We start from the raw sequence: 19,408 nt of genomic DNA, 5'->3' as shown, positions 1-19,408 counted from the left end.
ACCCATCCATCCATCCATTCATCCATCCACTCACCCACCCACCCATCCACCCATCCATCCATCCATCCATTCATCCATCCATCCATTCACCTACCATTCATCTACCATCCACTCGCCTGTCTATCATCCATCTGCCCACCCACCATGTGTCATCATCCAGTCACTGTCCATCCTACCTACTCAGTCCTGAGAGCACCTGCCACAGAGATCCTTGCCCATGCTTCCCTGTTGAGATCACTGAACTTTGGCTCCCGCAGATGCTGATGGACCTGTTCACGCCTCTGTTACTGACCTGGCTCTTAAAGGACTCTGAGGCAGGGTTCTCCACCACTCCTCACCCACCCGACTGCTCTTGTCTCGACACTGAGCAGATGGTCATTCTACAGTCCCTTTCAGCCTGGCTCCATGTTCAAAGACATGGTGTTCCCTGGGCTTTGCACTGGTGCTGTTTGGGCTGAGCCTCCTTCTTTTGAGTAACCCCATGGCCTCCCTGGGGAGGATGCGCCACAGTTTTGTCATCCCATGTTCCTCTCTTCTCTGTTAGGACAGCTTGAGGAATGGCATGGGCATGCTCCCTGGGCATCATGGGCATCTCCCTGGGAAGGCAGCCTGGCCAAGACACCAGCAGTATCTCAATGAGCCCCCAACAACCCTGCCAACAGTTTCTGTGTTCTCTCTCTGTCTCTGTCTCTCTCTCATTCACTCAATATATAAAAACCTGTGGACTCAGAGAGCAAGTAAGCTGAAATTTCACCCTGACTCTTGAACTCAGCAGCCAACCTGGAAGAAGGGATCCAACCCCGTGTGGCCCTCATATCCCTGTTCTGAAAATAAGAGTAAGTGGACGGATGCATGAGCGAACAAGCAACAAGCAAAGGCTCAGATGGAAACCCAGAAGGAATCCTGGCAGCTGCCTCTAAGGATGGCTGCTGGATACTTCACAGATACTTCTCAGGACCAGGCTTCTCTCCCCGGAGACAGTAGAGGCTGGAAGGTCAAACCCAAGTGCAAAGCAAGGCACTGTGGAAAACAGCCGAGGAATTCCCCACCCCCAGGCCCACGCAATTATTTCAGCTGCTTGGAATCTGGACAAGGTCCGAGGAAAAAGTGTCAGGGTGAGCGTCTGATTTCTATGCTGTGGTCACAGGGGCCACCTAGAAATACTGAGGAGCGCACCATGTGAATGAAGCAGGACACTCTTCCTGAAAGGCAGCCCCCACACAGCCCTGAGACTCACAGTCTCAACCCCCAGGCACCAGATCTCATAGGAAGCTGCTGTGCTCCTGAGAGCGGTTGATAAAACATCTGTCTCTCCATCTTCCCTCTCAGTGATGAAAAGAGGGTTCTGGGGCAGGGAGGCTGGAGGGCTGGAGGTTGGGGTGCTGGGCTGAAAGTGGGTGAGGAACAAAGCCCTAGTTGCTCCCCTCCCCATCTCCATGGACCTGACATCTGGCTATAGCCTGTTTCCCTCTAAGGAAAGAGCCCCCTTTCAGGCATCAGCTTCAGCCTCTGGTGGCTGCACTGAGCACCAAGCCTTGGCTTCCTCCAGTCCCTGCCTACTGTCTCTGCATGTGACCAGTGCTTGTCCCATCTCAAGAGTTTCTAGAGACGCCATGACTATGGCAAGTCTTTTAAAGGAACACATTTCATTGGGACTGGCTTATAGTTAAGAGGTTCAGTCCATTGTCATCATGGCAGGAAGCGTGGTGGTGTGCAGGCAGACATGGTGCTGGAGAGGTAACAGAGAGTGCTACGTTCAGATCAGCAGGTAGTAGGAAAAGAGAGTAAGACACTGGGCCTGGCTTGAGCCACCACCAAAGATACACTTCCTCCAGCAAAGCCACACCTACTCCAACAAGGCCATGCCTCCTAATAGTGCCACTCTCTATGGGAGTATTGGGGGCCACTTTCATTCAAAGCATCCTTATGCTTACATTCTTGAAAAAAAGAATTGGCCACTCTGCCACTACTGGCAGATTTCCTCAGAGGCACAGCCTTGTGGAAACAGGCCAGATACTCTGTTGGAGTCATGAGCTAGACAACCCTGCTTCCTGCAGCCCTGAGGCTTTGAGGCCAGCCAGAACATTCAAGGCTTTCCTACCTGAGAGGAGGAGTAGGGGAAGGCTAGCCTAGCTGCAGTCACTTGTTCTCTATGGCAAACACACAAGTTATAGTGGCTGTCCCCAGCGCTGGGTGACTCCAGCTCTTCAAAGTAACACATTAGGGCAGAATATGTGGCCAGCTCCTTTGGTAGAATACTTGCCCAGCAGGCACACAGCCTGAGGTTCCCCCCCCCCCAGGACCCATAAACCAGGTAACCCCAGTACTTGGAGGCAGGAGAATCAAAAGTTCTAAGTCATCCTCTTATATAAAGTTTAATGCCAGCCTGGGCTACCTGAGACCTTGTCTCAAAGCTGATGGGTGGACATTTGTAAGCTTGCAGCTGGAGAAACTACAAACTCTGGATCTTGGTGGTGTGAGAGCCTTCTTACTCAAAAGCCCATTGCCTTTGTCCTGCATCTGCTGGGTAAGCATGGGTTGACACCAAGTCTCACGAACATCGGTCACAGGCAGCTTGTGAGGCCCCTGAGGTGTCTGTTTATGCCTACCACAAGGGGGACAGGGTACTTGGAATGCAAAAGACCACAGCAGAGGCTTCAAATTTACTGGAACCCAACAGATTTTCTTGAATATTTCAAAAGCATCGAGAATCAATAATAAAAGCAGCCGAGTGTTATAGAAAAGCAGAGATTCCAAGCATATGGCTACTGAGCACCCAGAACATAGACTGCCCCAGCTCGCAAGGATGGAGTCTAAATGTGGCCTCAGAAGCCACAGACCTGCATGACGAGGATGGGACAGAGTCGAAGGGACAGAGATCAGAGGCCAACCCACAGTGCGACACAATTGTTAAGCCAACCTGAGATGGGCTGTGAACTTTTAACTATAAAATGCTAAGGAAGCCAGCAGCAGAGGACACCCACATGACCTTGAATTGCCAAGGAACGTTAGGCCTCACCCTACGCATGACCCACAAGATGAAAAAAGATTAGTGGGTTTTATAGACTTTAAAACTGGCTGTAAAGGTAGCCGAAAGATGGTCCATTGACCAGGGGGAAAACATTCACAAATCATATTTCTGAGAAATTATTTCTCATGCACAGCACTATTAGAACTGAGCAAGAAAACTAAAGAATACATTTTTTTAAAATAGGAAAAGGATCAGAATGCTAACTGCACCTAAGGGTGCCCTGGGCTCTCTGTCCACCTTTCAAGGACATCCTCCTGGTGAGCTGTTCTGCCCTTGGGCCTCAGTAATATGGTCTCTCCAGCCTGGAGGGAAGAAGCCAGGGTATCCCCAGAGTGGAGGACCTCAGAGGTCAGAAAGGCCCTGGCTTCCACCCCTGGTTTCTTGGACTATCTTCTCCAGTCCTGTCTTTTGTTTTGTTTTGTTTTGTTTCGTTTTTCGAGACAGGGTTTCTCTGTGTAGCCCTGGCTGTCCTAGAACTGACTCTGTAGACCAGGCTGGCCTCAAACTCAGAAATCTGTCTTTCTTTCTTTCTTTCTTTCTTGCTTTTTTTGGGGGGGGGGTGGGGAGCATGTTGGGTTTCATGACTCCAGAATTTTGAGCGAGGGGACCCTTTACAGAAGGCTCTCTGTAACGGCCACTGGATTCTGTGTAGCTTTCCTCCCCACTCTCTGATACAATGCCTCAGAGGAGTCCATGGTTAGGAGTCCTGCTGAGGATGGAGCTCCATCCAGCCCCAGAGTGTTGAGCTGAGCATCCCCTCCCGCTGACTGCCTGAGGAGAAGAAGGAAAGCCAGGTGAGGACATGGGTTATCTGTCCCTTCCTATTGCTCTGACAGAATCCCTGACATGACTTATAGAAAGAAGGGTTTATTTAGGCTCCTAGTTGGAGGACGCAGTCCACCATGGTGGGGAAGGCATGGCAGCAGGAGGTGACAGCAGCGTGAGGGAGCTGGTCATATGACATCCACTGTCAGGAAGCAGAGAGATGAGCTCTGGTGCTCAGGTCATCTTTCTCCAGATGAGCTCCAGGACCCGGCCCAGGGGTCGTGGCACCAACATTCAGGGTGGATCTTCCTGCTTCAGTTAGATCTCTCTGGAAATGTCCTTATAAATACACCTAGAGATGTGCCTCCTAGGTGGCTCTAAATTTACTCAAGCTGTGGCTCAGTGCTGTGTGAGTCTGGCTCCTCCTGCCATCTCCCCCCCCCACCTCCCACTTACCTCCCTCCCCCAGTGTGGGTGGAGTTGGTAAAGCGAGAGACTATATAGCAGCCCAAAGGCACCTGGGAAACACTCTGAGGGCTGAATGTGAGGCAAGAGTGTGAGCTTTAGGGCAGAGGAGTGGGCCTGACAAACATCTCACAACAGGGGATCCAGGGATGCATGCAGGGGTCAAATGTGGCTCTGACCTGTGTCCAGGACATGTGGGGACTCCTATCAGAAGAAGAGAGTAGGCTTGGGGTGGAACAGCTGGCACTGGAATGTTGAGGGCCATGGCCATGAGGAAGTTCAAAGAGGGCTGGAGAGAGGGAGGGAGGACAGGTAAGAAGCAGGAGAGCAGAAGCCTCTGCAGACCTCAGACCAGCAGATGTGGCAAACTGAGAGGGGCCATGGAGGTGGACATGAGCACAGGATAGCCCAGGGTCATGAGCACAGAGGATAGGTGGGCTGGGTAGCCAGTGGTGGACCATAGAGCATCCCCTCCCCTCTGCTGACTTCTCCTGGGGAGAATGCAGGACAAGCTTGGGCAAAGGGCCGGAAGCCCCTGGGGGCAGTGTGACCCTCTTAGATCAGTGTGACCTTCTTAGATCAGTGTGACCTTCTCAGGACAGTGTGACCTTCTCAGGACAGTGTGACCTTCTCAGGTCAGTGTGACCTTCTCAGGACTGTGTGACCCACTGGGGCAATGTGACCCTCAGGACAAAGTGCCCTGTGGGAAAATGCTATCCACAGAGTGCATAGGAGACATCCAAGCTGGCCTGTCCTTGCTAGGAGGGGCGCCAGGTAGTTAAACTCATAGTAAAGGCTCAAAGCTCTGTTAACACTGACCAGGGTTCCCCAGGGAGCTAAGGGGGTGTGAACAGCCTGGCTTCCTGCCTGCTCCCCCAAACTGGGTGATAGGCCCCACCCACACATGGTGCCACCGTTCTCTGCTTTCACAGACCCGTGGCCTGTCTCCAAGGAACTCATCTCCTGGCTCACATGCTCATAGGTGGAGAAAGCCCTGGAGGGGTTGCCCTGAGAGACAGGGCGACCCCTGTGGGTGGGTTTCAAAGCCATGGATTCTGCATTGCTTCCTGCAGAGAGCTGTCCAGAACATCCAGGTTGGTTGGTGGGTAAGGGACATGGTGACCCAGCCAAGGAGAGAGTACTTCCTTCCCTTCCTAGCAGTTTTAGGGTGGGTGTGGCCAGCTGGGCCAGCTGGAGGATTTCCAGGTCATCAGATAGATCCCAGGCCTGCTCTTGGGAGGGCTGTGTAAGCTATCTGATGTCTGGTTTCTGGACCCCCTCACAGCTACTGGCAACAGACCCAAGCCCTCATTCCCAGGCAGGTCCCTTCCATCTATCCATCCATCCATCCACCACACAGGGTCCAGCTCCTGCTGATCACAGGACTCCCAGCAAGCTGCCCTTCTGCTTCTGCTTCCTGTGGGGCCTTCCATGAGTTTCCTTAGCCACAGATGTCTTGGCACAGTGAACTCTCACATAGTAAGACCAGAGCAGGGCGGCCTTGTTAAGACACATGCCTTCCACAGGTACCCTCCATTCTGCCAAGGACTTGAAAGAGGGATTTGGACATCCCTGCAGAGTGAGTACATGATCTGGTTTGTTTTCTGGTCTGTGGAACATTCCATCGGTGCTGTGGAGAAGCACAGTTGATGTAGCTGCCCAGTGAGCTTGCTCACCTGGAGTACCTTGGCACAAATCCTTTTGAGACACCCCAGTCTAATAAGTGCCCATCCTGATCCCTTGCGTGCTGTTCGTTGTCTCCTTAGGCTAGCTTCTGCTGGAGGTCATGCCTGTACCATCTCAAACCATGAAGTCCACCATCATCCTTAGCAACACGTCACCAGCCAGGGCTGGGGACTGTCCACACACGGGGATGGAGCCAGGCACATAATCCACTGTCATTGGCTGTTTGACAAGCCTTCATCCAGCAAGCTCACATCTTACTGTACTTTGGGTGTTCCCTGAGATAAGGCCTCGATTCTATGGAGACACCAAGCCTGTGTTATGAGCGGTGTTCACCCCTAAGGATGTTTAGAGGTCCCTACCCAGTGCACCTCAGTGATTCCACCGTGATCAGATCCAGAGAGGCCCATCTGTGGTTCCTAGGGCTGAGAGAAAAATGTTCCTTCTTGTCCAGGTGGAAGAGGGACCTTGTCCCCTAGCCAAATGCTCCCTTTCCAAGCAGGGCTGGTCCAGCCTCTCCGAGTCAGTTCATTATACAGCTGGGGGTATATCTGACATGGAAGCTACTATCCTCTAGCCAATCCTGAGAAGGTCCCCAGAGCCCAAATGGAATGGGGGACAGCCAGAGTGGATGGCACAAGGCAGTCGAGGTGGTGACAATAGGAGGGGACAGGGTGGTAATAAGGCCCTTTCTCACAGAAGAGGAGTCTGTGAGACACCATAGGGATGAAACGAAGGGCACGGCCGTTTCCTCCACACCACCAAAGGCACAGCACACGAGGCAGGTCTCCACATCAGTCCTCAGCCGCTTGGTCTTGAGAAACCTCTACAAAGCCCCCACCCACCCACAGCTCAGGGCTGGCTCTTGAGTTCAGCTCCTACTCACTGGAGTGATGTTCTCTCTAAAACCCTTTGGAGTGCACCCAGTCCTTTTGTTATTTCAGGTTTTATTTCCAGTGGGGTTTCCACTGCTGGAGCCATAGGATGGAAGGGCGTTTCTCTGCGACTCCAGCACGCCCAACACTGCCTTCTTAAGCAAAGCCGAGGGCAGTTTTGGGTAGAAATAGCCTCCAGGATCCAAAGGAATGCAGCGGTGTCCTTATGTGGTTGGAAACATTAGCATAGCGCAAGCCCACCCACCCGCTGCTGTAGTACGTGTGCAGGCCACGTTCACCAGGGGCTGCAAATTCCAGAAAGTGTTGGGTTGTGTGGACTGGGTGTCCCCGAGCTCGCTCGCTTACAGCAGGGGCAGCAGGAGCGGAGCCCAGCACCAAGGCCTTGGCTTCTGCTTTGTGGTCTGTTAGGGGTGTGAAGCCTTCTGTTCACTGGAGAGCTGCCCAGGAATCCTTCTGCCTGGTAAGCAGCTCTCAGAGAGCCCCAAGAAACCTGGATCTCTGTGGTTGCTCCCAGCCTGTCCTCAGCCGAAAAACAGGCAGGACTACCTACTTAGCTTCCCGGCCTCAGAGCAGATGGAGCTGGGGGCTGGGCAGATTTGACCACATCACAGGCAAAGACTGCCTTTAGTCCATTACCTTTGTCCCTCTGTGCTCGAATCTCACCAACTCATTTCCTTACAAAGCTGGAGGTGTGGCCAGGGTGGGAGCTACTATCCCCTTATCCAGGTCTGACAGGGTCCCCAATGCCAAACAGAATGGAGGCAGCAAGATCCGATAGGGCAAAGGCTGCTGGGGGTAATGAGTGTCTGAGGAGACAGAGTGGTAGAGAGTCTCTTTCTCACAGGGAAGGAGCTGTGAGACACCTTCTGTCTGGGACCCGCTGTCTCTGGAGCATGGGGTCCCTCCAGTTTCTCACCTGTTCTTGTGATCAATCTGTGCCCTAGTTGAGAATGCCTGGTGTCTCCAAAGCCAGAGCTCAGACAGTATCCCCAGGCCCCGCCCCTCCAGCTGACAGAACCAGGAAGTTCCTGCGGAGCAGTAAGAGCCTCGGTCCTCAGTCTACCTGTCCTCTCTGTGCAGCTCCTGGGAGGCAGGTGCTCCTCAGCTCCACCTTCCTCTTCTTCCTGGGCCTTCAGTTCTCTCTGTTTGTCTCTGGTGACACCGGTACCACCCCTTCCATGTTCCAGAGCCACCTCCCCATAGGAGCAACGCTAGTCCAGTAGCCTAACTTACAGGGGCATTGATGGCCGTGAGCTGGAAACCATTACGGCTGCGTCTGAGTCAATACTGGAGTGGGCTGTGATAGCCTCTAGCCTTGCGGGGTGAAATCGGGGAGCTACTGGCTGCTAGACAAAGCCAACTGAGGAGCTCCTGACCCAGCCCAACCCACAAATGTCTCCATAGGTCGGGTCATTGCAAGAGGATCCCCGGAAGGTGACGAGGGATGGGGAGAAGACCCCAGGTTCCCTGGGAAAGTCCTTTCATGAGGATGTCCTAATTAAGGCCTCGGGCAGCGGTCCTCAACCTTCCTAACACTGTGACCCTTTAATGCAGTTCCCTATGTTGTGGTGACCCCCCCCCCATCACACAATTATATTTACTACTACTTAATAAATGTAATGTTGCTACTGTTATAAATCATTATGTGAATTTCTGTGTTTTCTGGTGGTCTTAGGTGAACCTTGGGAAAGGGCTACTCAATTCCAAAGGGGGTGGAGACCCACAGGCTGGGAACCACTGGCCTAGGGGATCAGTCCTGAGGCTCCCGTGAAAGCAGCAAAGGTCCACGTTTCCCTCTAACCTTGTTGGATAGAGGTTCTATCCAACCTCATGAAACACACTGTCTGCTAAGTGGTCTGGGAAGATGCATACACATGGCCCTGTGACTCTCTCAGGACCCAGCATAAGTTAGACCCTAGGAAAGAGGGTATGGTCCCCGCCCTCCAGCCTAGTGTCACCCTCAAATGTTAGGACAAGTATTTAAAAGTGGCTTTTTGCCAGGAAACCCCAGTTCCTCACCTGAGCCACAGTTAACTAAAGTTATCTGGAAACCCCAATGCCTCTGCCTTCATCTGCCTGTTCACTGAATGTCACCTGCGTCTGTCCACAGGTAACTAATCCCTCAAGAAGTGTTTGTCATGTGCACGTGCTCGGACACACACCTCCCCAACCGAAGATACCGAGAGTGGTCTGAGTTTTAGAGTCCCGTCTTCTACCCAGAAAAGGTGCCTCAAGATCTCCAACCAGCAGTGACCTTGGGTTCTGGGAACAAGAGACTCTAGATGAACAAGACTTCTTTTCCTTTCAGGAGAACTTGCAAAAGTATGTGTTGGGTCGGCAGAGGACCAGGGTAGGGGTGGGAGTGGGGTAGGGGTGGGGGCTGTTGAAGCCATGATCAAGGCCCAGGAGGCTAGAGTTAGAAACTCTGGAAAGGGCATGGTCACAATGCTTGGGATGCAGTGAGACACAGGACTGGGCTGGTAAACTGGAGGTGTGTCTGGTAGCCAGTTTTCTCATTACTGTGACCAAACACCTCAGAAAGACAACTCAAGGGGCTGGTGAGATGGCTCAGAGGGTAGGAGAACCGACTGCTCTTCCAAAAGTCCTGAGTTCAAATCCCAGCAACCACATGGTGGCTCACAACCATCTGTAATGGGATCTGACACCCTCTTCTGGTGCATCTGAAGAGAGCTACAGTGTACTTATTTGTAATAAATAAATCTTTGGGCCGGAGCGAGCAGGGCCATCTGGAGTGAGCAGAGGTCCTAAAAGTCAATTCCCAACAACCACACGAAGGCTCACAACCATCTGTACAGCTACAGCGTGTACTCATATACATAAAATAAATACATCTCTTTTTTTTTTTTTTAAAGAAAGACAACTTAAGAGAGAAAAATGTTACTCTGGAGCATGATCTCAGAGGTTCCTGTTCACATGGCGGGCCTCACTGTTGCGGGGGAAGGGGTCTGCCTGCTCTAATTCATGCGTGTTCTCTGTTCTCCCCTTTGCCCATCAGCTCACTGTGGGATGGCTCCCTCTGACACACCCTAGTGTCTGGGCTAACCTAGGTGCTTCTCATTCACACAGGATAATCAAGATCAGTTAAAGGTGAGGAGGGCCCTGGGGGCAGGGAACTCAGAGCCACTAGGAGTGCCTTGGACATTGAGGGACTTCAGCAGACAGGTAGATTCTGAGGGCCAGGGCAGTTGGCCCTTTGGAGGAGGGGGCAGGGTCCAGCTGCCACAGTCTTGGGGGTTTGTGATATTTCTTCACACTGAGCTCTCTGGAGTGGAGAAAGTATGCAGAATATCTCAGTCTGGAGACTCCAAAGTGGAAAAGCCTGTTGTTTTCCCCTTGTGAGCTTGCACGGACAATGGTGGGCTTGTCTTGTAGCCTCCTCCAAAGATCTGGCTGTTTTCTCTGCCCTGAGGTGGCTTCCTGCAAGGAGGGGACAGAGTGGGACAAGGAGGTGCTCCGGGGAGGAGCTGGGGCATCTTCTGCTGAAGCCCTACTTTCTCAGGACACCCAGTAGCTTTGGGGGTACACAGGCCTCTATGATCTGAGGAGAGTTGTTCACTGCCACCAAAGACACTCTGGGAGTCAGCACGTGAGTGAAGCCCTGGCTTTCTTCTGCTCTAGGGACCCAGATTCTTTCTCCATGGGAGACTTTCCTTAAAGAGGCAAGACAGGCAAGGGTGTTCTCCGGTATGCTCAGCTGTGTCCCCTCAGTAGGCAGGCCATGCTATACATGTGGGGAAAGCTGTGGACATCCCTGAGTCCAGGTCCTGTGTTGTAGGGTCACTGGGTGAAGCACTGTGGAGAAATGTGCCTTCTCTGCCACCATAAGCTCTCTCTGTTCTTTGTAGCTTTGTCCCTCTGAAATGGCACTGGTTTTGGTCACTTCTGTGACATTCAATGCCATTACTTTTAGGCCAAGTTTCTAAGAGAGAGAGTATGTTCTAACTACATACTGTGATCCTTAGTACCCATAAACCGGACCTACCCACAAGGAAGTCTGTCCCTGACACAACTGCCCGCCCTAAATTGTAAGCCCGGAATCTTGAATGACGCCACACTCAAATTTGCTTTGGCTGATGTCCTCCATCACCACAGAGGATGGAGCTGATTGTGTCTCATACCCAGAATATCCTCCAAAAGCCTGAATGATTAGACCCCTTGCGGATGCCGTTGTTGGCAGTGATGAGACCTTTAGTGGGTGGAGCTTACTGGAAGATTGTGTCCTTGTGGACAGTGAGACCCCTACTCCTTTCCTGGCTCTCTCTGTTTCCCAGGAGCCATGAGAAGACCAGGCTCCCTCTGCCATGAACTATTGCCACGATGAAATATTATCACAGACCCAATGCAACAAGGTAGACAGAGAGACCATGAACTTGAACTTCTGAGACCATGAGCCAAATAAGACTTTTCTCTTGTAAATTGATCTTGGCTGCTTTGTCTGTGACAAAGGGCTGGACAGCATGGTGCGCCTCCATACAAGCACAGATGATACATGCACACATGATGTTGGGGAGCTCATGTGTCACCATGACTAGTAACGTTAGAACGGTAATTCTTTGGGTTCACCTCAGCCTGATTAGAGACCCTGTCAGGTGGGCTGATGCTGTCCGACTGGCTCTCTACAGACCCTGGTGGGGCCTCAAGTGTGAGGACATTGCTGGGAAACCTCGAAGCTCTCTGCTTAGCTGACACCACACCCGTCCATCCCCCTTCCTCTAGGGAGCCTTCCTTGACTCAGCGGTACTTTTCCACCAGCCCCTGTGCTTTTCAGCATCTCTTTCCATACCTGGTCTCCCAGTTCCACAGCAAGTACATCAGCTGTTCTCAGCCTTTGGGGGTCGAATGACCCTTCCACAGGGGTCAGGTAAGACCATCATTAGAAAACACAGAGACTTACATTCTAATTCATAACTGTAGCAGTGGAAATAATTCATAATAGTAGCAGTGGAAATAATTTTACAGTTGGGAATCACCACAACATGAGGAACTGTGTTAAAGGGTCTCGGGGTTAGGAAGGTTGAGAACCGTTAAATTAGATGAATGGGTGCATTGCTGGTCTTGCTCTTCTTAGGCTGATGGACAGAGCAGGGTGTGCACCCTGGGATTGCTCTGGATGCTAAGAAACAGCCTGGGACCAGAGTTGACAGCCGCCCAGTGCATACTTTCTGGATACTGGCTAACCCTTCTGAACTTGTTGACCTTTGCTCGGTGCCTACTCAGGCACTCCTGACCTGCTCTAGTTGAACCAGGCAAAGTGACCATCATGGCTGCTGTACTGGGCTAAGGACTCCTGGGGGGGGGTGAGGGGGCCTGCAGCAAGCTCAATCCCTATGGTCTGGTCACACTGCAGTGGACACCAGGCCACACACAGACGTGTTTGATGTCTTTTGGAGCAGGGTGTGGGGAGGCGAGTTACCAGAGCAGCTTTGAAGGAGAAGGACCTAAAAATAGGCAGTAAGGCGTGACTCATGAGCTCTGCAGGCAATGGGGAGTGTGGAGCTTGGGGACAAAAATTCCCCTCCTCAGGGTGACTTATTTTGGCCTGTGGATGATGAAGAAGGTGACTATCACATGGTGACTCATCTGGGAACGCAGAGGTCAGCCTTTGGTTGCTCCCATGCAGCTGACCTCTCTGTCTCAGACTTGTCTCCAGGACTACTGAGGGAGATGACAGTGTGACCTTACAGGGGTCACGGGAGGACACAGTCCAGGGAGGCAATGCTGGGAGCTGACACATCCTCTCACCCACTGTTCTGGAGTCAGACTCCAACAAGAAGCAGGCCTGAGAAACAGCCCTGCAGCCCAGACAGCAGACTGAGTCAGGATTCTCCTCGTTGCTCAACATCCTCACTTCCCGAAGTCCTCACAGCTGTCTGCCTTCAGGTCTCCACATAGCATGAGGTTGTACCCAGCACCTCCAAGGGAGCTGGTTCATCAGAAGCAGTCTCCCAGAACACCCCCTTAGCATGGCCTAGACCATGGAGAATGCCACTAGTGTCACCAGACTGCCTCTGTCCCCTGCTGTGTTTCCGTAGCTCAGGAATGCTGAGGCTAAAAGACAAAGTCAAGTTTTCTGGAAAGTCCAGTTCCCAGTCCTGCCTGTCATCTCCCTGTCACTAAAAGTAAGACTCCAGTGTCCCTTGGACAGCTAATTTTCTTGTTCTCCCAGATCATGGCCTTTCTGTGGCACACCACTGGGCATATAGGATGCTTTAGCTGTCTCATTTAGGTGACTTTTATTCCCACCCTCCTGTCCATCCGTCTATCCACCATCCACCAGTATACCCATCTACCCATTTATCAACTCACACATCTACCCATTCAACAATTCATTCATCCACCCAGCTAGCCTGCCAGTGAGCCACATGCAGCCACCATCTATCTATCATATCCGTCCAGAGAATAGATATGAACTGTCCACTCCCCATAATTACACTAGGAACATGGCTTGGATGAGATGTTCGGTCCCCTGCTTGCCTGAGAACAAAGCCCACCGAGATGGACCACTACCCTTGAGAAGTACAATCTTAGGGCACTCTCTATCGAATGTCTGCAGAACAGGGGATGCGCACTAGGTGTGAATACACCTATCCCCCACCACTCTTCCTGAGGGATCTAAGGAAACTTCCAAAAAAGCTTCTGGGCATCTTACAGACCATCTGAAGCCAGATGAGAAGCATTTGCACATAGGTCATTCACCAGGTTAGGGTGCACATGGGCAGATGGCGTCACAGAAGCATATTCCTTCAGCTCAGCACTTGTGTGCCTGGTCCACACTGATGTTCCTGGTGGATGCTGTTAGATAGTGTGTGAGTACCGATCAGCTGCTGGAGTCAGAGGATGATTCTTGACCAACTTTCTAGCACTGTCTTTGGAGTGTCATAGTCATAGCTATAGCTCAGAAGTCACCCTGGTTGTGTAGTGACCTATATAAGCACCTGCATAGCACCTCGAGTCAGCTGAGGGATTGGTCCAGAGAAAGCTGGAGCCAAGGGAGGGAGGGCTTGTGAGCAGAGAGCAAGACCAGACTGTACATCCTAAGTGTGGATGTACGTATGTGGCCTGCAGGCTGGGCACATTCAGTCAAAATGGGGCAGGTTCTTAGGATTGTAATGGCCATTTCAGATGACAGGGTAAACTGTCTGGTCACTGGGAGATGGCACCTTTGGGAAGATGTCTTAAAATGAGAGAAGCCTTTGTCCAGTGGGCTGAGCTTTGTTCTCACAGGGTCTGTGTCCATCATGGGCTTTCCAGCTGCCATGACAAAACCCTACCCTAAGCCAGAAGGGTGTCACTGCCTCAACCCCAAAGGGGCTGAGTCAGGGCTCAGGAATTGGATGTGAGATGCTGTGGTATTCAGGATCCCTTTTCCAAGCAAGCTACTACATGAAATGACTCACCGTCCTAACTGTCATGCCCTCCTGGCCAGCCCCTCAGGACCCACAAGGGCTCCAAGAGGAAGGGAATAAAGGTGTCTCGTCTCAGGGTCATCCCTGACCCAGCCAACTTCAGAGTGCCAGGGTGTCTCTGGAAATACCTTCCCATTGGCACCCACACAACCTTCTGGGAGCAGATGCCCGCTCTCAGTACACAAGTAGGGGCCTGAACAGAGGAGAGGCCAAGGGGCCTGAGCTTGCCCCTCAGCTTGGGTGAACACTGGAGTGTCTCTGTCAGGCAATGCACCCTCTTGTGTGGCATCAATAATAAGAATGTATCAGATAACAGCAGAAACAAAACAAGGTACGGCAGTGCCACCTTATCTGCGGGCTGTGGCAGTGCCACCCAGGTCTCTGTGCTTATCTGGGGGCTATGGCAGTTCAGATTTATTCCTCTTGGGTTGCAGGAGATAATGGGATATTTGTGGGATGTCCTCAAAGGCCTCAGGCTGAACCTCTTCTTTTAGAGAAGAAAGCCCAGGCTGCCCTGTCAGTCCCATCCCCAGGTTTCTCGCCCTTGGCTGTGCAGAAGGTCAGTGAGCGAGCGGCTTTCCCTGAGACAGCTTGTGGAAGCGGTGCCAGGCGGCCCTTGCCTGAGCAGCTTGTAGGGATTACTGGCCACATATGCTTAGCTCCTCAGGTCCAGCCTTGCCCAGCTAGGGTTACATCGTCCCATCAAAGGCAGAGAGTACCTGACATAGTCGCAGGTGCCTGGGCGTATCACAAGCCCCCCTCCTCCCACCCACCAACAGTGGGAGAGGCTAGCCCATGCATCCTCCCAGTGCAGAGTGTTGCTAGAGCCTCCTCTTCAGTTCAACCTTCCTGCACCTTTGCTTCTAGGACCTTGGTCCCTCATCCTGTGGCACCCAGCTCAGCCAGCCTCGCCTTCTCCTGTGTTCTCATTTTCTTTTCTTTTCTTTTCTTTTCTTTTTTTTTTTTTTCAGCTTTTAGGAACTTTATTTTCCTTCCACCTTTCCCTCTGCTCAGGTGTCTGCAGCAGCTCAGGACCACTCAGTGGTGGCTCCAACCCACTCAGTGGCCTGCGCTGTGGGAGCTGCTGACCAGTCCTCAGTGGTTGGCTGTGCACTCCAGTCTTCTGTTGGGAACTGCTGGATGGGCACAGAGGGTACTTGTACATCCTCAGACCAGTCGGCGACCTCAGGCTGAGCCGCAGTGAACTCAGGAGCTGGTGCGGTCCATTCGCCCTGGAACTCCTCCTTGGTCACAGCCTTCTCCGCAGCAGCCTGCTCCTCCTTCTCAATCTCCTCTGGGTCTCTGTAGAAGTAAAGATCAGGCATAACCTCCCATAGGTGCTCACCGGAGATAGTACCTCGCATGCGGAGTACTTCCCTGGCCAGCATCCACCACATCAGACCCACTGAGTGAGCTCCCTTGTTGTTGCATGGGATGGCAATGTCCACATAGCGCAGAGGAGAATCTGTGTTACACAGAGCAATGGTGGGCAGGTTGACATAAGAGGCCTCCGTGAGGGGCTGGTGGTCCGCCCTGGGATCAGTCACCACTAGAAGCCGTGGCTCCCTGAAGGCTGCTTGGATCTGGTTAGTGAAGGTCCCAGGTGTGAAGCGGCCGGCAATAGGAGTGGTGCCTGTGGCAGCAGCAAACTTGAGCACAGCTCGCTGGCCAGTGTTCCTGGAGGAAATGACGCTGATGTCAGCAGGGTTCTCAATGGCAACAATAGCTCGAGCTGCGAGCAACAGCTTCTCCCAGGTCCTCTTTAGATTGATGATGTAGATACCGTCACTTTTCCTTTTGTAGATGTATTGCTCCATCTGAAAGTCAAGATTGGTGCCACCTAAGTGGGTTCCTGCAGCAAGGAATCTGAGGACATCTTCCTCCTTCATTTGCAGGACGTCAAGGCCTCCGGACGTTGTGTAAGTTTCCCTTTAAGTTACAACGGGAATCAAGAACAACGCCGTATGGAGCCGTCCCCGGGTAGCGCGGAAAGCCTGTGTTCTCATTTTCATCTCATAAGTGTTGCCTCCGATCCCAGAGGGATCCCTGTGGTCCTGATAGAGAGGCTATGAGCACACAGGGGATATGATCCTGATGGAGAGGCTATGACCACACAGAGGATGTGGTCCTGATGGAGAGGCTATGAGCACATAGAGGATGCAGTCCTGATAGAGAGGCTATGAGCACATAGAGGATGTGGTCCTAATGGAGAGGCTATGAGCACACAGGGGATGTGAGACTGATGAAGAGGCTATGAGCACACAGAGTATGTGGTCCTGATGGAGAGGCTATGAGCACATAGAGGATGTAGTCCTGATGGAGAGGCTATGAGCACACAGGGAATGTGAAACTAATGGAGAGGCTATGAGCACAGAGAGAATGTGATCCTGATTGAGAAGCTATGAGCACACAGGGGATGTGGTTCTGATGGAGAGGCTATGAGCACATAGAGGATGTGGTTCTGATGGAGAGGCTATGAGCACACAGAGGATGTGGTCCTGATGGAGAGGCTATGACCACACAGCAGATGTAAGACTGATGGAGAGGCTATGAGCACACAGAGAATGTGAGATTGATGGAGGGGCTATGAGCATACAGAGGATATTGGACTGGCATCTGCCACATACTGGGGACACTGACAGGGCTGCTGCTTCCTGGTTGGCAGATGTCTCCTGTAACCTTCAGTCTGTTCCACAGTCAAACAGAAGACATTGGCCACCATGTCAAGCATGCCAAATTCCAGGATGCTGTGTCTGGCTTGGTGTCAGGTCCTGGGCTGTGACCTGGGTCCTGATGACCATTGGCTTCAAGTGGAACCAACGACCTCAGACCCAGCAAAGCCAAGCCTGGGCTCTCTCTTGAGCCTCCCAAGCCCCAAACCAATGAGCACATCAGGGGACAAGACCACACTTTAGCCCTCATTACTGCTCTGTGGAAGGAGCGAGTGTGAGGAGGTGCAGTCCGGTCACACAATGCTATATATGAGCATGAATACTCCAGGACAGGCGAGAACCAGGTAGGCAGGCCTGCAGGATGACAGTGTCCAGGGGAAGGTCTTACCTCTAGGGCTCTTGGGTGTCTCACTTATACTTAGATGGTCCACAGTACTGGTTTGCATGTATTGAGGGTCACTAGTACAAACTGGGAAGGGCCAGGGCACCAGAGATGGCACTGTCACACTACGGGCACCTTTTTCTCTAGCACCCTTGGGCCACCTAGAGGGCCACAGACCTTGGCAGTGGTTTCCCTATCCCCGAAGGTGCATCCCACATGGCATCATCTCCTCTTCCTAAGGCTGCGGAGCCCCATCACTGCAATATGCCTATCGGTCTGCTGAGTTCTGTGGCCAGTGCATACCCTTGCACATCCATGTACACATATCCATGTATCCTACTTGGTCCTGGGATACAGAGGGCACTGGATGCATCACCTGCACACAATGACTGACTTCCATTCAGCTTTGAAAAGCCTCCTCCCCACCCAGGACAGTGTCTTCCCCCCAACCCCCTCCCTACCCAGGGCAGTGCTCCCCATACACAGAGCAGTGCTCACCCCAACCAAGGCAGTGCTTCCCCCCACAGTTCCCCTATCTTTTTCTCCTTCCTTCCCTCTCAGTCCTCATTACACAATTATTCCAGAACTGACTTGGATCTGTCCTAACACTCCTCAAGCGGGCCATTTCTGGTGACAAGAAACAGGCTGTGACACTCTGCGGGATGGGCAGGGGCACAGCAGGCACTGGGAGAAAGGAGCACCTGTCCTGAGCCAGTATCACCTGGCTTGGGTCAGCAGCCAGTGAAGCATAGCCTTCGAGTCTCCTTGACACAGGGGCAGACCGTGCTGGGACACGAGGCAGAGGACTCTGGCTCCCATAGCACCCATGGGGCCTCGACACATCCCAATGGCCCCCTGTCAAACACTCAGGTCATAAGACCTGCCTGACCCAGAAGCAGCTGTGGGGCCATGTGAGTGAGAGCTGGCAGAACCAGCCAGGAGCCATGGTCACCACCAGAGACCATGGGAAAGTCCTCATTCAGGCCAGGATGGGGGGAGATGGGGAATTTCGTCTAAGGCAAAGCCAAGAATGGCAGGCAGTCCAGTGGTCCCAACACCTTTCTGGTCCATATCAAGAATGCAAAATGCGTGTCATATGAGGGGACAACGAAAACAGCTCGGCCTTTTGCTCCAGTCTAAGATTATGTGGCTAGGCCACAGTTCTGGGCTACAGAATCTGCATGGCCTACAGAGAAGCCCAGAGGGCACAGCACAGACGGCAGAGCCCAGGGCAGCAGTTGACCTTGGCTCCTGGCCTACATCACAGCAGATACAACCAGTCTGTCCAGACCATGACACAGGTCCTCGGACCCGGTACTCTGCAGGGTGTTACCAGCTCTCCACAGAGAGTTTGCAAGACTGGACTGGCTTTCCTTCCCTCATTTGACCCTCAACAGCTTAGGTCAGACAGAAGAGTGATTCCTAGGCCATGAGGCAGGGCCATGTTTCTGCTGTCCAGCAGGGGGCCACAGAAGGGTGCGCATAGGTTCTGCGTCAGGTCAGGGACAGGACTCTAAGGCTGCTGCTTTAGACAATCGTTCCACTGGGAAACAGGGAGATTGCCTTGGGGACAGTGACACTGGTGGATCTGGTGGATCCTGAACCATGAGTCGGGGGCAGGTTCCCGTCCCCCCCCCAGCTTCTATTGAGAGGCTTGTTTGTAGTGGGTGGAGCGGGGAAGGCCAACCATCTCGCTGCCTTCCGGTCCAGATTGTCTGTGTGTGTGTGTGTAAGTTGTAAGTACAGGTGTCTGTGGAAGCAAAAAGAGCATCTGATCCCTTGGGTCTGAAATTACAGGCAGTGTTGAACTGTCGGATGTGGGTGCTAGGAACTGAATTCAGGTCCTCTGCAAGAGCAGCAAGACTCCTAACTGCTGAGCCTTCTCTCCAGCTGCAGATGTGTACCTTTTAAATTCTGGATTAAGTTATTCCAAAACAAAGACATGAAGGCAAAGAAGGCCAGCTGCTTCAGGTGCTGCTAGGCCGATGGGGTGTCTACTGGGGGCCCATCTCTTACTTTTTGATCCCCTCTGGCCCCCGTAGCTTCTCTGCATGTCTGTCCTATGATTCCCCAAACAGGACTGGAGA

General features: G+C 52.4%; 1 protein-coding gene and 1 pseudogene across 5 annotated transcripts in view; both read right to left on the bottom strand.

Moving 5' to 3' along the window:
• Znf469 (zinc finger protein 469) overlaps positions 1-19,408 on the bottom strand; it is a 233,920-nt gene that overhangs the window by 111,317 nt on the left and 103,195 nt on the right. The window lies entirely within an intron of this gene.
• Positions 15,242-16,257, bottom strand: LOC116070325 (annotated as a pseudogene). The gene has a single exon (XR_004110357.1). The product of XR_004110357.1 is annotated as a 40S ribosomal protein SA pseudogene (transcript).

The sequence above is a fragment of the Mastomys coucha genome, unplaced genomic scaffold (assembly GCF_008632895.1).
Source record: "Mastomys coucha isolate ucsf_1 unplaced genomic scaffold, UCSF_Mcou_1 pScaffold22, whole genome shotgun sequence".
NCBI lineage: Eukaryota > Metazoa > Chordata > Mammalia > Rodentia > Muridae > Mastomys > Mastomys coucha.
Note: the sequence above shows the minus strand (reverse complement) of the source record. Positions and strands in the feature narration are given on the sequence as shown.